Source organism: Lampetra fluviatilis, unplaced genomic scaffold (genome assembly GCF_964198595.1).
Source record: "Lampetra fluviatilis unplaced genomic scaffold, kcLamFluv1.1 SCAFFOLD_872, whole genome shotgun sequence".
NCBI lineage: Eukaryota > Metazoa > Chordata > Hyperoartia > Petromyzontiformes > Petromyzontidae > Lampetra > Lampetra fluviatilis.
Window position 1 is genome coordinate 8,676 of NW_027621226.1, and position 8,825 is coordinate 17,500.

At 49.8% G+C, this 8,825-nt stretch overlaps 1 long non-coding RNA gene across 2 annotated transcripts in view; it reads left to right on the plus strand.

The window, feature by feature from the left end:
* The first annotated feature begins 396 nt into the window (after positions 1-396).
* Positions 397-8,825, plus strand: part of LOC144954947 (uncharacterized) — a 9,824-nt gene continuing 1,395 nt past the window's right edge. For both annotated transcript variants that reach the window (XR_013641448.1, XR_013641447.1), the window contains exons 1-2: positions 397-512; positions 1,361-1,453. This is a non-coding gene — a long non-coding RNA (uncharacterized LOC144954947). The remainder of the gene's footprint in view (positions 513-1,360; positions 1,454-8,825) is intronic.

The following is an 8,825-nucleotide window of genomic DNA, read 5'->3' on the forward strand; positions in this document are numbered from 1 at the left end:
TTTGTCTGTGTCTCAGCACTTGCCCCTGCAGCCCTGCTGGAGGCTACCTGGGGGAGCTTTGTCTGTGTCTCAGCACTTGCCCCTGCAGCGCTGCTAGAGGCTACCTGGGGGAGCTTTGTCTGTGTCTCAGCACTTGCCCCTGCAGCGCTGCTAGAGGCTACCTGGGGGAGCTTTGTCTGTGTGTCTCAGCACTTGCCCCTGCAGCCCTGCTAGAGGCTACCTGGGGGAGCTTTGTCTGTGTGTCTCAGCACTTGCCCCTGCAGCGCTGCTAGAGGCTACCTGGGGGAGCTTTGTCTGTGTGTCTCAGCACTTGCCCCTGCAGCGCTGCTAGAGGCTACCTGGGGGAGCTTTGTCTGTGTGTCTCAGCACTTGCCCCTGCAGCCCTGCTAGAGGCTACCTGGGGGAGCTTTGTCTGTGCCTTTGCAGGAGTTCCATTGCTCCCCATCACTGTGTATGAGGTTGAGCGTCACCCCGAGTTGACGCAGAGGCTTGAGAAGTACATCAGCATCGAGGTAACATCATTAACATCAACAACATCATCAACATCATCAACATCATCATCAACATCAACAACATCAACAACAACATCAACACTAACATCAACAACAACATCAACATCAACAACATCAACAACATCATCAACAACAACATCATCATCAACATCAACAACATCAACAACATCAACATCAACAACATCAACAACAACAACATCAACAACATCAACAACATCATCATCAACATCAACAACATCAACAACATCATCAACATCAACAACATCATCAACATCAACAACATCAACAACATCAACAACAACATCAACAACATCAACAACATCAACATCATCATCAACAACAACATCATCAACATCAACATCATCAACAACATCAACATCATCAACAACATCAACATCATCAACAACATCAACATCATCAACAACATCAACATCATCAACAACATCAACATCATCAACAACATCAACAACAACATCAACAACAACATCATCAACATCATCAACAACAACATCATCAACATCATCAACAACATCATCACCACCACCCCCACCACCATCACAATCACCACCATCATCACCACCACCACCACCATCACCACCACCATCACCACCACCATCACCACCATCTCCACCACCACCATCATCACCACCACCCCCACCACCATCACAATCACCACCATCATCACCACCATCACCATCACCACCACCACCACCATCATCACCACCATCATCACCACCATCACCACCACCATCACCACCATCATCACCACCATCACCACCACCATCACCACCACCATCACCACCATCACCACCACCATCACCACCATCACCGTGCCCCCCCCCCCCTAGGGTCCCCCCTTCTGTGCCGTGTTCTTCAGTCCGTCTGGAGTGCGCTGCTGTGCAGGGCAACTCCTCACCCTCACCTCCAACTCCTGTGTCAAGGTCTCACTCACCTACTCACTCACCTACTCACCTACTCACTCACCTACTCACTCACCTACTCACCTACTCACTCACCTACTCACTCACCAACACACTCACTCACCTACTCACCTACTCACTCACTCACCTACTCACTCACCTACTCACTCACTCACCTACTCACTCACCTACTCACCAACACACTCACCTACTCACTCACCAACACACTCACTCACCTACTCACCTCCAACTCCTGTGTCAAGGTCTCACTCACCTACTCACTCACCTACTCACCTACTCACTCACTCACCTACTCACTCACTCACTCACCTACTCACCAACACACCCACTCACCTACTCACTCACTCACCAACACACTCACCAACACACTCACCTACTCACTCACCAACACACTCACCAACACACTCACCTACTCACCTACTCACTCACTCACCTACTCACCTACTCACTCACCTACTCACTCACTCACTCACCTACTCACTCACTCACCTACTCACCAACACACTCACTCACTCACTCACCTACCTACTCACTCACCTACTCACTCACATACTCACTCACCAACACACTCACTCACCTACTCACCAACACACTCACCTACTCACTCACTCACCTACTCACCAACACACTCACTCACCTACTCACTCACTCACCTACTCACCAACACACTCACCTACTCACTCACCAACACACTCACTCACCTACTCACCTACTCACTCACTCACCTACTCACTCACCTACTCACTCACTCACCTACTCACTCACCTACTCACCAACACACTCACTCACTCACTCACCAACACACTCACTCACCTACTCACCTACTCACCAACACACTCACCTACTCACTCACCAACACACTCACTCACCTACTCACCTACTCACCAACACACTCACTCACCTACTCACCAACACACTCACTCACCTACTCACTCACTCACCTACTCACTCACTCACCTACTCACTCACCCACTCACCAACACACTCACTCACTCACCTACTCACCAACACACTCACTCACCTACTCACCTACTCACTCACTCACCTACTCACTCACCTACTCACTCACTCACCTACTCACTCACCCACTCACCAACACACTCACTCACTCACCTACTCACTCACTCACCTACTCACCAACACACTCACTCACCTACTCACCAACACACTCACCTACTCACTCACCTACTCACTCACCTACTCACCTACTCACTCACTCACCTACTCACCAACACACTCACCTACTCACTCACCAACACACTCACTCACCAACACACTCACTCACCTACTCACCTACTCACTCACTCACCTACTCACTCACTCACCTACTCACTCACTCACTCACCTACTCACTCGCTCACCTACTCACTCACCTACTCACTCACCTACACACTCACCTACTCACCAACACACTCACTCACCTACTCACCAACACACTCACTCACCTACTCACTCACTCACTCACCTACTCACCTACTCACTCACCTACTCACCTACTCACTCACCTACTCACTCACTCACTCACCTACTCACTCACTCACTCACCTACTCACCAACACACTCACTCACCCACTCACCTACTCACTCACTCACCTACTCACTCACCTACTCACTCACCAACACACTCACCAACACACCCACTCACCTACTCACTCACCTACTCACCAACACACTCACTCACCTACTCACCAACACACTCACTCACCTACTCACTCACCAACACACTCACTCACCCACTCACCAACACACTCACCTACTCACCAACACACTCACTCACCTACTCACTCACTCACCTACTCACCAACACACTCACCTACTCACTCACCAACACACTCACTCACCTACTCACCTACTCACTCACTCACCTACTCACTCACCTACTCACTCACTCACCTACTCACTCACCTACTCACCAACACACTCACTCACTCACTCACCAACACACTCACTCACCTACTCACCTACTCACCAACACACTCACCTACTCACTCACCAACACACTCACTCACCTACTCACCTACTCACCAACACACTCACTCACCTACTCACCAACACACTCACTCACCTACTCACTCACTCACCTACTCACTCACTCACCTACTCACTCACCCACTCACCAACACACTCACTCACTCACCTACTCACCAACACACTCACTCACCTACTCACCTACTCACTCACTCACCTACTCACTCACCTACTCACTCACTCACCTACTCACTCACCCACTCACCAACACACTCACTCACTCACCTACTCACTCACTCACCTACTCACCAACACACTCACTCACCTACTCACCAACACACTCACCTACTCACTCACCTACTCACTCACCTACTCACCTACTCACTCACTCACCTACTCACCAACACACTCACCTACTCACTCACCAACACACTCACTCACCAACACACTCACTCACCTACTCACCTACTCACTCACTCACCTACTCACTCACTCACCTACTCACTCACTCACTCACCTACTCACTCGCTCACCTACTCACTCACCTACTCACTCACCTACACACTCACCTACTCACCAACACACTCACTCACCTACTCACCAACACACTCACTCACCTACTCACTCACTCACTCACCTACTCACCTACTCACTCACCTACTCACCTACTCACTCACCTACTCACTCACTCACTCACCTACTCACTCACTCACTCACCTACTCACCAACACACTCACTCACCCACTCACCTACTCACTCACTCACCTACTCACTCACCTACTCACTCACCAACACACTCACCAACACACCCACTCACCTACTCACTCACCTACTCACCAACACACTCACTCACCTACTCACCAACACACTCACTCACCTACTCACTCACCAACACACTCACATATTCACTCACTCACTCACCTACTCACTCACCTACTCACTCACTCACTCACCTACTCACTCACTCACCTACTCACCAACACACTCACTCACTCACTCACCTACCTACTCACTCACCTACTCACTCACCTACTCACTCACTCACCTACTCACTCACTCACCTACTCACCAACACACTCACTCACTCACCTACTCACTCACTCACTCACCTACTCACCAACACACTCACTCACCTACTCACTCACTCACCTACCTACTCACTCACCTACTCACTCACATACTCACTCACCAACACACTCACTCACCTACTCACTCACTCACTCACCTACTCACCAACACACTCACCTACTCACCAACACACTCACCAACACACTCACCAACACACTCACTCACCTACTCACTCACCAACACACTCACTCACCTACTCACTCACCAACACACTCACCTACTCACCAACACACTCACCAACACACTCACCAACACACTCACCTACTCACCAACACACTCACCTACTCACTCACCAACACACTCACCTACTCACCAACACACTCACCTACTCACTCACCAACACACTCACCTACTCACTCACTCACTCACCTACTCACCTACTCACTCACCTACTCACTCACTCACCTACTCACCAACACACTCACCTACTCACTCACCAACACACTCACCTACTCACCTACTCACTCACCTACTCACTCACCAACACACTCACCTACTCACCTACTCACTCACTCACCTACTCACCAACACACTCACTCACCTACTCACCAACACACTCACTCACCTACTCACTCACTCACCTACTCACTCACCCACTCACCAACACACTCACTCACTCACCTACTCACCAACACACTCACTCACCTACTCACCTACTCACTCACTCACCTACTCACTCACCTACTCACTCACTCACCTACTCACTCACCCACTCACCAACACACTCACTCACTCACCTACTCACTCACTCACCTACTCACCAACACACTCACTCACCTACTCACCAACACACTCACCTACTCACTCACCTACTCACTCACCTACTCACCTACTCACTCACTCACCTACTCACCAACACACTCACCTACTCACTCACCAACACACTCACTCACCAACACACTCACTCACCTACTCACCTACTCACTCACTCACCTACTCACTCACTCACCTACTCACTCACTCACTCACCTACTCACTCGCTCACCTACTCACTCACCTACTCACTCACCTACACACCCACTCACCTACTCACTCACCTACTCACCAACACACTCACTCACCTACTCACCAACACACTCACTCACCTACTCACTCACCAACACACTCACCTACTCACTCACTCACTCACCTACTCACCTACTCACTCACCTACTCACCTACTCACTCACCTACTCACTCACTCACTCACCTACTCACCTACTCACTCACCTACTCACTCACTCACTCACCTACTCACTCACTCACTCACCTACTCACCAACACACTCACTCACCCACTCACCTACTCACTCACTCACCTACTCACTCACCTACTCACTCACCAACACACTCACCAACACACCCACTCACCTACTCACTCACCTACTCACCAACACACTCACTCACCTACTCACCAACACACTCACTCACCTACTCACTCACCAACACACTCACATATTCACTCACTCACTCACCTACTCACTCACCTACTCACTCACTCACTCACCTACTCACTCACTCACCTACTCACCAACACACTCACTCACTCACTCACCTACCTACTCACTCACCTACTCACTCACCTACTCACCAACACACTCACTCACTCACCTACTCACTCACTCACTCACCTACTCACCAACACACTCACTCACCTACTCACTCACTCACCTACCTACTCACTCACCTACTCACTCACATACTCACTCACCTACCTACCACTCACTCACCTACTCACCAACACACTCATTCACTCACTCACCTACTCACTCACTCACTCACCTACTCACTCACTCACTCACTCACCTACCTACTCACTCACCTACTCACTCACCTACTCACCAACACACTCACTCACTCACCTACTCACTCACTCACCTACACACTCACTCACTCACCTACTCACTCACTCACCTACTCACCTACTCACCCACTCATACACTCATTCATACACTCACTCACTCACCTACTCACTCACTCACCTACTCACCTACTCACCCACTCATACACTCACTCATACACTCACTCACTCACCTACTCACCAACACACTCACTCACCTACTCACTCACCAACACACTCACTCACTCACTCATACACTCACTCACTCACCTACACACTCACCTACTCACCTACTCACTCACCAACACACTCACTCACTCACCTACTCACTCACCTACTCACCTACTCGCTCACCTACTCGCTCACCTACTCACTCACCAACACACTCACTCACCTACTCATACACTCACTCACTCACTCACCTACTCATACACCCACTCACTCACCTACTCACCTACTCATACACTCACTCACTCACCTACTCACTCACTCATACACTCACTCACTCACCTACACACTCACCTACTCACTCACCTACTCACTCACTCACCTACACACTCACTCACCTACTCACTCACTCACTCACCTACTCACTCACTCACTCACCTACACACTCACCTACTCACTCACCTACTCACTCACTCACACACTCACCTACTCACTCACCTACTCACTCACTCACCTACTCACTCACCTACACACTCACCTACTCACTCACCTACTCACTCACTCACTCACCTACTCACTCACCTACTCACTCACCTACTCACTCACCTACTCACTCACCTACTCACTCACCTATGCACTCACTCAAACACTCACCTACTCACTCACTCACTCACCTACTCACTCACCTACTCACTCATACACTCACCTACTCACTCACCTACACACTCACTCACTCACCAACACACTCACTCACCTACTCACCTACTCATACACTCACTCACTCACCTACTCACTCACTCATACACTCACTCACTCACTCACTCACCTACACACTCACCTACTCACTCACCTACTCACTCACTCACTCACCAACACACTCACTCACACACTCACACACTCACCTACTCACTCACACACTCACTCACTCACCTACTCACTCACCTACTCACTCACCTACTCACTCACCTACACACTCACCAACACACTCACTCACCTACTCACTCACCTACTCACTCACCAACACACTCACTCACACACTCACTCACCTACTCACTCACTCACCTACTCACACACCTACACACTCACTCATTCACCTACTCACTCACCTACTCACTCACCTACTCACTCACTCACCTACTCACTCACCTACACACTCACTCACCTACTCACTCACCTACTCACCTACTCACTCACACACTCACCTACTCACTCACCTACTCACTCACACACTCACTCACTCACCTACTCACTCACTCACCTACTCACTCACTCACCTACTCACTCACCTACTCACTCACCTACTCACCTACTCACTCACCTACTCACTCACCTATGCACTCACTCAAACACTCACTCACCTACTCACTCACCTACTCACTCACCTACTCACCTACTCACTCACCTACTCACTCACCTACACACTCACTCAAACACTCACCTACACACTCACTCACTCATACACTCACTCACTCACCTACTCACTCATACACTCACTCATACACTCACCTACTCACTCACCTACACACTCACTCACTCACCAACACACTCACTCACCTACTCACCTACTCATACACTCACTCACTCACCTACTCACTCACTCATACACTCACTCACTCACCTACACACTCACCTACTCACTCACCTACTCACTCACTCACTCACCAACACACTCACTCACACACTCACCTACTCACTCACACACTCACTCACTCACCTACACACTCACTCATTCACCTACTCACTCACCTACTCACTCACCTACTCACTCACTCACCTACACACTCACCTACTCACTCACCTACTCACTCACCTACACACTCACTCACCTACTCACTCACCTACTCACTCACCTACTCACTCACCTACTCACTCACCTACTCACTCACCTACTCACTCACACACTCACTCACTCACCTACTCACTCACTCACCTACTCACTCACCTACTCACTCACCTACACATTCACCAACACACTCACTCACCTACTCACTCACCTACTCACTCACCAACACACTCACTCACCTACTCACCTACTCACTCACTCACCTACTCACACACCTACACACTCACTCATTCACCTACTCACTCACCTACTCACTCACTCACCTACTCACTCACCTACACACTCACTCACCCACTCATACACTCACTCACTCACTCACCTACTCACTCACTCACTCACCTACTCACTCACCTACTCACCTACTCACTCACTCACCCACTCACTCAGTCATACACTCACCTACACACTCACTCACTCACCTACTCACTCATACACTCACTCACCTAC